The sequence below is a fragment of the Scatophagus argus genome, chromosome 10 (genome assembly GCF_020382885.2).
Source record: "Scatophagus argus isolate fScaArg1 chromosome 10, fScaArg1.pri, whole genome shotgun sequence".
In the NCBI taxonomy this organism is placed as follows: Eukaryota; Metazoa; Chordata; class Actinopteri; family Scatophagidae; genus Scatophagus; species Scatophagus argus.
The window spans coordinates 8,291,460-8,303,787 of record NC_058502.1 but is presented as its reverse complement, the minus strand read 5'-3'; the positions used below and the strand labels follow the sequence as shown (position 1 = coordinate 8,303,787).

Below are 12,328 nucleotides of genomic sequence, written 5' to 3'. Positions count from 1 at the left end.
ACACCTGATCCATCCCCAGGCGCACTTTTACAGCCTCTGAAATGAGACGCATCTTTGATTTGCTTGCCCTGTAAACAGACAGAGACATGAAGGAGCTCTGGTCTCAGCCTTGCTCCAAGCTGCCAAAGAGTCACTGGCTGAAAAATGTACACAGTCAGCCTCCTGATATTTTTTGTTTTGTGCTACAATGCCATTTTAGACTGCCAGATGGATAATGAAATTGTGGCTTTGCCAGTGTTGTTGTAATTGAGAACTTTGTTAAAGCACTCATAATTATGGAGGGAATGTATTTATAACTGACAGCTATGATCAGCGCTGACAACTTATCAACAAGGTTCAAATGTTCTTCGCTGGTTTCTCTGTCATGATGACATGCCATTTTTTTTCCCCTCATAGGTCTAAAAACACACACACACACACACACACACACATACCAACGGCAAGACACCATAGATTCTTGTTGTTTGGGTTCCCTCTTCCCCTGAGGCCTCCTCTTGTTCTGTCAACATCAGGGCCGCGACACGTTCGTGAACAGTCTGACAGCAGTGAAAGTCTGACGGGACTGTATTATTCAGATAATATGCAGAGGAAAGATAAAACCACTGTGGGAAAATAGTTAGCTTTAGATGGGGCAATCGGGAAGTGTCGAAGGTATGTTGTAATTTAGAGACATTACAGATTTGTTGTATGAGTGCGGGAACTAACGACTTCTTTGTTGTTAGAGTTGCTGCCTTGAACAGCCTGAACAGGTTCTACAGTGTGAACGAGATGTCATACACAAAACAGCTTTGTGAGGACTACTTACTACTTTTATGATGTGTAAGTTTCCAAAGATGTAAGAAGACATTTGCATTTGCACTGATTGCTCTAACTTTAGTGAATGTAGGAGTTATCACAAAAATTGTATGACCACTAATGTAATGTAACCCCGCCAGTAATAAATAGCAACGCATAGGTAGAGTTTAAAGAGATTAATATTGCGGTTAATTAATAACAAAAAAGTAGGCTATCTGCAGTTAATTAATATTAATCAACATAATTAATATTAATTAATGAATTAACTATATTTAAAGATACCCCTTTAGTGATATATAGCAGCTACACTTAGGACGAGCACTATGTGAAAGTGTACTGCAATACTTGAATATTAATTCACCCGAGCTGCAGAAAAAAATTGTAACTTTACTGTGATTACCTAATTTAATGCAACTCAGGCATAATAATAGTATTCATGTTTGAAACAAAATGTCTAAAGGCAATTACAAAAAGAGGTTCCCATTTGAAATGGCAATAGATGGCTTTGATATGTAAGACAAGCATGTCTTACATATCACCCAAACAGAGCACATGCACGAATGAGGCAGTTATTTATTTTGACTGTTTACCAGAAAAGTGCCATCGTGACAAATTTAAATGTGTAAGTGTTTTACCCAACGAGTGTGTCTGTCTGCGTGCATGTGAGCTAACATGTGTGCAGTCTAAACAGACTGCTTATCACATTAATGCCATGCCACCGCTTGTTTATCTAGACAGATGAATCACGACTTAATTGGATCTAATGAGCTTGGTTGTTTTTTATTAAACTATTCCTGGCATCGCCAATGAGTGGAGTGGTGGGAGGTCCAGGACAGGTTAGTCTGAGTTGAAAAATCCTGTTGCCGTTTTATTTCGTCTTACTCTGCGTGTGCTTTCATCGTGTGGAAGGGCAGCTTTGCATCTTCCTCTTTAAATCTGTACAGTAAGGTTTTACATCTTGATATGAATTTGAAAATCTGCCACATGAATCCAGAGAAATGTCAAATCGGCCCCATGATTTTGGTTTGCTTTGACCTTTCCTGTTATCCCTGCTGCTGTGGGTTGAGAGTCAGAGGAGCAGTGATGAGTCAGGAAGGAGGATGGAGGGATGGTGAGTGTTGCTCCTCCTCCAGACAGTCTGCCTCCACTCTGTGAACATGAAGCGGTGCGGTCGGCTAATGTGGCCGGGGAGAAAGCAGCGCAGCTAAGATGTCATGTCTGTCTGTTGGCTAACAATTAAATGTGGCACCTCAAGCAGATCAATTTGACTTTGAGGGTTCGGGTTTTAACTCCTCACTCATCTCTCACTCGTTTTTTTCCCTTTCTTGCTCTCTGCCCCTCTTCCTCCCTCTTGCAGTTTTTTGATTCTCCCCTATGGAGCTAATTTCCTCTGAATAGCCCCATGTTTAAGCACCTTTCCTGCTTTGTTTTGTCCTTGTCTTCTCCCTTCATTAGACATGTTATCTCTTCTATTAAAAAATGACCGTTGGCCAAAAAGTCAGAACTTAACAGCAAAGTATGGTAACAGATCCAGATTAGAAACAAATCTAAAAAATCACAAGTCGGCACATGCGCCAGACAGACTCCTACTCCAGGATGGAGACGAGCGACACTGCGGGGAAACACAACACCAGCACAAACCAGCACTTGAAATATCAACGCTCCAGCCTTCTAATTAAAGCCAAGACTAATGGGCCCTAATTGCATCGCTAAAATGTACCAGTTCTCTTCTCTCTAGTGTAACTTGACTACACTTCTCCCCGTATGGATTAATGGGGACCGGAGCTGCAAACTAAAAAGCAGTTAATTTATCGGAAGATCTGTTAGGGAGGATGAAAAGGGGGGAAAGGAGGAGGAAAAACAGCGGGGGATGGGGGGGATTGGCAGAGAAAGAGAGGTACATTATCAAGCTCTTGTTATTTAAAATGTATTTCATATCTGTCTCCAAAGGTGTGCATTTTGTTTAAGCTTGTTAATATTACTTATCAGTGACATGCTTCATATTGGCCAGTGCCCAAACCAGTTTATACTGTTTTAAAAGAAGATATGCTTGAAGGACAACAGTTGCATTAACTACTTGTGCTTTTAATTATATAACAAGGGTGGTTACTTAGTGGAGAGAAAAGGGAGACAAAAGGCTGGGGAAATGGCGGGGGGGGGGGGGGGCATCATTTTGAGCTTGTTGATGGTGTCTTTGGTAGATATGATGCCAGGCTTTAAAATGTTTCTGTTCTTTTGTGTGGGTTCTTTTGTTCATTGAGCTACAAAAAAAGAAGGCTGGAGCCATTTTCTGTGGTGAGCGAGACAAAATGTACTCAATAAGAGTACAATATACGTGTTTAAATTACTCTTTCCCCCAGGTGGAAAACCATTAAGCTTGGTGCACCAGTCTGTCTTTTTTCCTCTCTCCGTCTCTCCACCATCCCGATCTTTCTTTGTTGTAGGTTTACTCTTCATAATAGCTTTTTATCAAATCTTGCTATTAATCCATTAGAGGATGATATTCGTTTGGGGTAATTTCAGTGCACATTTTAGGCATAGGAGGCATGAGCAAGAAGCTTCTGCACTGCATTTAAACTAATGTGCCTTCAATTCTGAGGTGATACCCATTACAATGCTATACACAGGCTGACGTATTAAGAAATGTGTTTTTAATATTGGCCTTGTTAACATGCCTGTTGACTGAATAAGATAAAAAAAAAGAAAGAAAAAGAATGGTGAAAGCACTTTCTGCATGTATCTTCTGTATTCATGCTTCATTACTTTTGTCCAAGCAGAGAAAAATGAGTCCAAAGTGAGAGTGGTCTTTCGATTTGAAAAGTAATTTACAGTTGCACAAGATCTGTACTTTGAGTCTTTCTCTAACACTGGTGGTGCATTATCTGGTTACTTATTTTGGATTACAGAGTTTGGTGTCTCCAACAAGTCCTCCAAATTAAATGACAAATACTTTGTTTGTAACTCTCCTTCAGAGTGACATCAGTTTTTTATGATCGCATGTCACTACCTACAAGACGACATAATTTTTCAGTGCCTTATGAAGACCCTGTTGTCTTACCATTCAACCAACCAAATTCCTGAAGAAATAAACAGAAACAAAACTGCTATACACTGGGGCAGAAACCTATCAAACAGATACAGAAAGTTGCTACATGTTCAGATTATTTGCAAGTATGATTTGCATATTTAAAAATGTGTTGCAGAATTTGTGTTAGTGAGAAAGTGTTTCCTATGTGAGTCAAGTCAGTGTGGTTATTTTGAGGTAAAATAGTTGCATAATGTTGTTTTAACTCACAAATTAAAATTATGTCAAATGGTCTCTAAGTTAAAATATTCTAGATTCATTCAGAGAGGTATCTGCTTGTGATTGACAATAAGGAATGTTGGATTGTACATGTTAGTTTATGTTTTAGTCTGGCTGCTGTACCATGCAATATGTGGACTGAACACATCTGTCAACCTGGAGAGCTTAGCCCAGTTGGAAGAACTGTGTGTTTATACAACAAGATTGGTAACCATCTCCAAAGCAAAGTAGTTAATGAGTGTAGTGTCACTCAATTTGCAGTCAATAAAGGTTTCTTAAAAATCCCCAAACAAAATGTTGTTGTTACCAGCACTGCAAGAATCTGCACTTTTTAATTGTAATGCTGATTGCAAATAAAAATATTGCTAACAACCAGTTTAATGTTTCCCAAACCAGAATAAATGTAGATGATGTGATTTTTGTAGCTTGCATCAGGTTCCAGTTTGACATGTTTATCCATTTATTGAAAGTGTACCTTCTTGGTTGTGACAAAGTCTCCCACCAGTATGTCAGTGCCCCACCAGGTTTAAGCAGGTTCTTCAAATCAATCCACACATTCAATCATATTGCCATGCAAAGCTTATGAAATTTTGCCCTTCCAAAAAAAATTAAGCTTGAAGTTCATCGTGACACCTTCCTTCCACATCTTTCAAGTCAAGCTGACACAAGTCCCTACCTGCTGCAACAAAAGGCTGTCAAACAGGCTTCAAGCAAAAGGTAGTAAAGGTAAAGCAGTGCTTTCTCTGCAGAGAATGAGAGAAGTATGAACTAGTGTCGACTCATATCGCTCAAAAACATTCAGAAAAATGGGAATGACATCCAAAGTTTGTTGGATATTATAGATATTATACAACATGTCATGTCTGTGGATTCCAGGTTTAAGCTATGAGTTTTGATACCTATAGGCTACCGTTCTAGATCACAAGCATTGCAATCATTAACAACAAACTGTGTTGTACCGTTCAAAACTTTCAATTCAGATTGACAGATTTTTAAATTAAATGTACAGTGCCGTTTTAGAGCTGTCGTATCTGAGTATCTCCAGCTGCAATTCTACTCAATTGACAGTTTGACTCTGCCCTTCAGCCTGACCAAACCTTTTATCTTTAATTGTGCTCACATTGAACTTCCAATCAGACCAATTTTGCCTTTAGCAATAGCTCAATCTGGCTAATTGGTTTCAACATTTTTTTTAATTGTAAGGTATTGATTATACAAGGTCATCTCTGTTTGACGAATAAGAGAGTCTGCTTGGGTTTTGTTTGGAAACTTTTATAGCTCTCTCCCATTCAGGCTTGAGAGAGGGAAACAGTAGTTCTGCTCATTAGCCTACAGACCAGCTGGGTCGTGATTTGCAGCCACACACATACACTCAGTCACGTATGCACACATACAAGAGCGTGAACGACACAAATTTACATACACACATGATATATTATGCTGTATGCGCTTAGAGCCATCGTCACTTGATTTTTTTAATTAAACAGTCCAGTACAATGTACAACTTGGATGGGAAGAGCTGCACTTTTAACTCCCATTTATTTCAGGCCTGTGGATGTTATAGAGAGACCAATAGCAAATAAAGGGAGAATCAATGGGACTTCATTAAAAGCAGCAGGCAGTCTTTTGCCTGGACATGGCTTAATTATAGTTTCACTGGCGTTTGCTTTAATTGGGGAAAATAAAGGGAGTGAAGTGGACTGAAAGGAGGGTATTAGCATATCTATCACTGGGAGAGGCCACAAGGTCCTGTCCAACCTGCGGCTGTACACCTCACCTCTGACCCTTCAGATCCACACACATGCACACACACACACAGAACCACCAGCTTGTCATCACCAGAAAATCCACAACACTGATCAGTTATTTAACTACTAAAAATATGTTTGTGTTGGTACTGACCTCTAGTATTTATGACAGGAGCACAGGAGGAAGACAGGTGTAGTACGTCACGTAAGTAACGTGACATACTTATTTTAACCGAAACCATGATTGTTTCCTGTTGTTTTTTTTACCGTAAAGCAACCAAATTGCGACCATTTCATTAACAAAGTAACACATTCTTAATTTATGTCACATATGTAATATAACATCACATATGTAACATGCATGTCGTTTTGGGAATGGTCCTTTATGTAGTTCTGGGAGTCACTGACAAATGACATTCTGCTGTTGGTATAATGTAGTGTTTTAGAAAACAGAGACAGAAACACAGCCTATCAAAGTTACTTACTGGCAACCAGTAGTGTACATTATGAACATAAAAGCAGGGGGGGATTTTTATACTTTCTGAAGCAGCCTTGATCTGTACTTTGGTATGTTCAGGTGGCAAAGTGACATTTAGCACTCAAATAACCTAATAAGGTATAAAATGAAAAAGAAACGCTCTTTGTGATCTTTTTTCCTCTTTTGAACTTATAAATATCCATTGAGGGTAGCAAAAATTAAGCACAGAAAACAAACTAATGATATTCAGTTTATACTTTTACTTTTTTTCTTATCCACTGAAGAAAAAGTCAATGCAGCCCTCCATTTGAGTCACAGCATTGTGATGACAGGTATATTATTTGCTGATGTGGCAAAACATGAGACCCTAAAAACATTATTTCACCAAAACATTCAGTAAAAAGAATTCATCTCGGTCTCATCTGTGTGTGGATGGGATTCCTCTCCATCCCAGCTCTGTCTTTGACAATGACTGATATCCAAGCGGGATCAAACTATTCTCAGCAGTGCTACGGTGACAGGTGAGCGGAGACAGTTTGAGTCCCATTCCCTCCCTCAGCAGTTAATAACAATTTGAAAAAGGGTTCAGGGTTAATAACACAATCATTACCTGGATGAGGACGGGAGACAGCTGTAAGCATGTATGCAGATGGACGGCCGTCATTAGTCCTTGTCAAACAAGCTGAATAGGCGTGATCTAAGAGGGCACTTGAGGTTTTAGTCATGAATGAACAACAGCTGAGAAAGGTGCAGCATTTACCTTGTTTTGAGATCATCCTGAGCACAGGATAGAGGGTGTTATTTTTTTATTCTTATCTAGACAAAGTCATACCAGGATCTGTTTTATGACATTTTTCATCCATCAGGAAAAATTCAGGTAAAAAATGGTTTAGTACAAACTGTACATGCTGTGCTTCATGCGACAATAGATGTGACTGAGTGAGCACGCTGTGAGGTCCTTCATTATTTAAAAGATTGATTTGTAATTTGTAGTGTTCCCATCTGTCCTGGTTACGCAAAATTATGGCTAAACCAGTTAGTAAACACTTTGCCCCATTGTCTGTTGTTTTGATAATCACCCATAATAGCATCCAGCATCAGTATAGTCTTTAAACCTGATTTAGGAGTTAATGGAATAAGAGGGAGAGGCAGTCAGTATATGCACTGGGCCTAATGTCATTAGAAATGTTTGCGGAGGCTAAATTAAATCAGTCGTAAATTGTGCTCTCAAGTAAGCCAGAAAAACCCTGCCTCGTCGAGGAGAGGAGGGGGCGGCGGGGATTCATATTTTAACCTTGCGTAGAAAATGCACTTAAACAGATTAAAATAAAATAGGGACCGTGTGGATGGATGGGAATGGTAATTGCTGGTGCTTTAATGGTTTCCTGTTAGCCAAGTCGGGCTGAAGGCAGAGCTATTTTAAAGTTGGAAACGGTGATTGAGGTCATAACTTTGCAAATCTTGTGATTAAGCCAAAGGGTGCATGTCACCGAGCAGCACGTAACACATCTAATGGGGCTTTGGCTGAAAACAGATGTTTGTGGTGGGATTTTTTTTTTGTGCTCTACATGCCAAGTTGTGTTGGAGAGCAGGTGTGGGTTGGAGTGGATGGCTTGTGATCAAACAATGCAACAAAATATGGACTTTGAGTGATACAGCCTTCCAAGATGTGGAAAATACGTGTGTGTCTACCTATAAGTGCATGTGTGCTTCATTTAGTTTCCTTAATGCTGTCCGTGCAGGCATACTGTTTGTCTGGTTGCATCAGGTAGCTCATCACACAACGCTGCCCAGACAGGAATGATAGCCGTAAATACTCTGGGAATTCCCAAACCCAGATTAAATTAAGACAGTGTCTTTCCCAACATCTGACAAAAACCTGGAAAATAAAACCCCACAATTTCTATATTATGCCGTATAATATGATTATATATCTTACATGATGATATAATGATAAAGTTGGGTGGATAAATGATGTACATTTCTGGGCACTGCCAGTGACGTATCCCCATTTTCTGTAACATTATCTGTACATTTCTATCACGATGCACTGATTTTGCACTTTAATGTGATACCACATACCTTAGACATTGGAATACACTGACAGCGCCTACATGAACACATTTCCTCCCTTTAACTCTGCTTCTAAGACCTTACTGACTTTACCTTTCTATCCTGAGTTCACTTGTAACTCTGCACTGTTGGCTCCAGGTGAAACTGTGGCCCCATGCATGCTCATGTTCATCTATTGTGTAAATTAACAAGGAAAAGGCCGTGCGGATTGAATAGCAAACATGCAGGTGATGACACATCCCCCGGCACTCACAAAGTATGTGTCATTACTCAATGCCAGTTTAAGTGTCAGTCAAATAACTGTCTGTAACATTTCCCTCAAAATTGTGCATATCTGTCTTTCTTTCTGTCTCGTTCATTCATTCTTTCACTGTGACTCCTTAATTACATGCATGGCTTTTAACAGGCAATCAAATCAGGAAAAGAACGGTTAAGAAACGCTTAAGACTTTAAGTCAGCGATTCAGAGGTGAATTTATTTGGGTGTGGAGGATGAAAATAATGTGAAAGATTACCTGTGACTGAAACTCTATGCACATGGGTCCAGTTTCAGGTCCCGACCTCTTATCGCCACATCTCCAGAGACCCTTGTATTGTCCATTGGTACAATTGAAACTAAATTCAGAAAGAAGAAAGTGACACCGCTGTTCAAAAATACCCCTGAATTTGGAGGCATTTTTCTATCAACCTTTTATTGCGACAAAATAGTTCATGACACTTTGTGTTTCCTACAGTATACGCCATGATGAATTTTACTCATCAAAGCCTGTGAAAGATGGACTCTTTGCAAAGAGTTAAGAAGACCTCTTGCATGTAAATTGAAACCCAGACTCGGTTGTCAGTGTACCAAAGGTTGATGTCACTAAGTAGCACGAGGTGACAGAGACAGAGAGTACAAGTGTTGAAAAAGCAGAACAGGAGCATGTGTAGAGTCACCTGTGTTGTTCCCTTTGTGTGTTCACGCTGTAGGGCACATAGCTCACTGGGTCACAAGTGTGAGCTAAAACTCTTTTGTCCGATGTCTGCGCCCCAAGGGGCCCGATCTCCTGGCAGGGAAAGATATCTGAATGTGCTTTTTTTTTTTTTTTTTTGAAGCACTTTATTCTGCCTCCACATTGCCTGTGGCCAGGTGCAATACACTGGACTGATCTTTGTAATCCTTTATACTTACAAGATAATTCTAGTGATATTGAATCTTTTTCTTATTGTCCACAAATCCCATAAAAAAACAACCAAAATCAACAATGAATTGATCCCATTAACAGATATTTCCTGCGTAGCCAAAGCCTGATAAAGCTCGTTCCTTTGTGCCAAACACTTATGTTTAAAAATTATTGAAACACATCAGTGTACCACACTGTTGCACTGACACTTCCCATTGTCACCACTAATATGGCCACTCTAGTTCATTCTGAGTTAACCATTTACAACCCATCCTACAAATACCCTATTGAACTCCAAATCCGTTGCTTTTTGAGTAATGTTTTCTGGGTTTTTTTCTAAAAACTACAGTGCCAGACTGTTTAAAGAAAATTATTCAGTTTTTTTATTGGCAATATATAGTCATAGCCTTATTTATTTTTCATTTTTTAAAAAAGATTTATGTCTTGGGGCTGACACCAGCAAGAGATTTTGGAAGGTATGAAGATATGGACTAAAACATGATTGATTTTAGTCTTTTCATGGGATTTGTTGACTGTACCAAAAACAACTCAGTCCTTTAGTTTAGTCTTCTCTGATGTCCCAAGGGTTTAGTGACTGTGGTAAACAAGGCATCCTGTAATCTAACAGTAGTTCTTGAAGAATTCGCATTTGCTCGATCGATAGCAGCTAGTTACCATTTGTCAGGAGAGTTGCCTCAGCTGAACAAACAAAAACAAGTATCAGAATCAGAAAAAATTTAAAACATCAAATTTGTTTATTTGTAAGCTAATACATCACCAACAAAAACTATGAACTCACATGTGACTCACGCTTCACAAACAGCTTATTCAATAACAACAGCTGAGATTGAAGGCATGGGGAAATTCACTGGTAAGAGTAGTCAGCCATCTAGTTCATGTCCTTTGGAACCAATCCAGACAATGTTTAGGCACACAGTCAACAACTCCTGTCCCTGCTTATCTTAAGAATGTAAACCTCTATAAGCAAGTGCTTCATCTGTAATTCTATTGTGAGTTGGCCGGTTGTCTCAAAGTGTCTGATTAATCTAATGTAATGCAAAACCGGCTTTGTCTGCGACACTGAATACTTGCGTTAACACAGGCGTCTCGACGGTTGGCCTGCACTGTACGGAATGCGCTGGCAGACAGGATGGCGAGACCACACCAAAACCTGCCAGTTACATTCTTTGCATGATTCAGACGTATCTCTTTCCACCATTGGGACTGACTTGAGAGGTCTGATCAAAAGAACCGTCATCCTGAGGAGCTAAGATTTGGATATGAGATCGGAGAAAGGAGGGACAGCGAACTGTTGGTTGTTGTGTTGTTGTGTGTTATTATTTCCATTTGTTGGGGAAAAGAGAGATGAATGGAGGGATAAATGAATGATGGGTGGGTGGTGGGGAGGAGGAAATTCCCTTGCCTGGATGGAATTGGATGGTGAGCTCGGAGGGAGGGATGGGGCCACCTGATGTAGAGGGTGCTGTCAGACCCAAGACAGCGGGGTCTTTGTCTTCTCAATAATCACTTGCTGTACCTCTTTTTTTTTTCCATTCCTTCTCTCCCCGCTAACAGTGCCATTCTGCCTTTACTTTTCGAGTTCTCTCTGCAGCTTTGACTCACAGGTCAATTGTCTTCAGTCCACAAAAATTAAGAATTAAAAGTAAAACCTAAAAAGCCTAAAACCATTTAAATCTGGTGCCAGTATAACATGTTGGTCTGATGTCCAAATAAGCACCCTGGTCAGTTTCACATAAAATGTTGCACAAGGTTTAGCATGCAGAGACAGAGTTAATGTGCATCAGTTGTCACTGTTAAATGTTGTATCTCAGTCTCCATTTCACACATATAAAGAAAATAAAATCAGTTTAATAAACTGTGAAACTATGGATTTTAAATAGATTCTTCTCACATCAGACTAGTCAATAAGAGCAGAGAAGAGAACCTCAGAACCTTCAGTTTTCACTTCCATCATCTGCATGGATGAATAAATGAATATCAAGCAAAACATTTTACAAGCAGCATGTGAGCAAAATCAAACAAGAGTCCCAAATGAACATCCTGTCACTCAGTGCTTGTACACAGTCAGATGTTATAAAACAGGCAGTGGAATTCACTCTCTAACTGCATTAAATGATGACACCAACGTGGCAATGTATTAGTGGGATAACTGCGAGAAACAGTGGCGAGCGTCCCTCACATGCACAACAGCCATTAATTAGGGCTTAAAATTAAAATACGTGATGTAAGCTGCTTGAAAAGAACAGAAAACAGTTTTCTTCCTCCTTATTGTAGTTTCCTGTGTCCTGATAATACCAGTAACAGGGACAGTTGAATCTCCGCAGGCTGTAACTTAATACATTGCGAAATAACCTAAAATATGCCAGCTTGAGAATGTGAAAGGTACTGCAGACACAAATCAAAAAGATGAAAGTAAAAATGGTGTTAAATTAAAAATATGAGTCATGATCTAGACATAATTTTAAAGAAAAATGGCAAAGATGATACATCCTGCATCAGGTCACTTTATCCAGGTGAGTTCATAGCTGGAAGATGTGGATACTTTATACTGTACTTTTCATGCCAGACAAGCTCTGTACCCTCAGACACAACATAACTAAATCTGTTCATTCACATTTGCCAACGACATAACCAAAAGATCAAAGTCCTTTGATTGAACAGAGTAGAAATGTTATTGTTTGCATATGGATGTGCTGCATGTGTGTGCTTGTTTCATATGAGTTTAGCTCAACATACTCATTGTGTTC

The 12,328-nt window shown here is 39.5% G+C and overlaps 1 protein-coding gene across 2 annotated transcripts in view; it reads left to right on the top strand.

Annotated features, from left to right (window-relative positions):
- ikzf5 (IKAROS family zinc finger 5) overlaps nucleotides 1-12,328 on the top strand; it is a 143,318-nt gene that overhangs the window by 66,616 nt on the left and 64,374 nt on the right. The gene's annotated exons all lie outside the window — the stretch shown is intronic.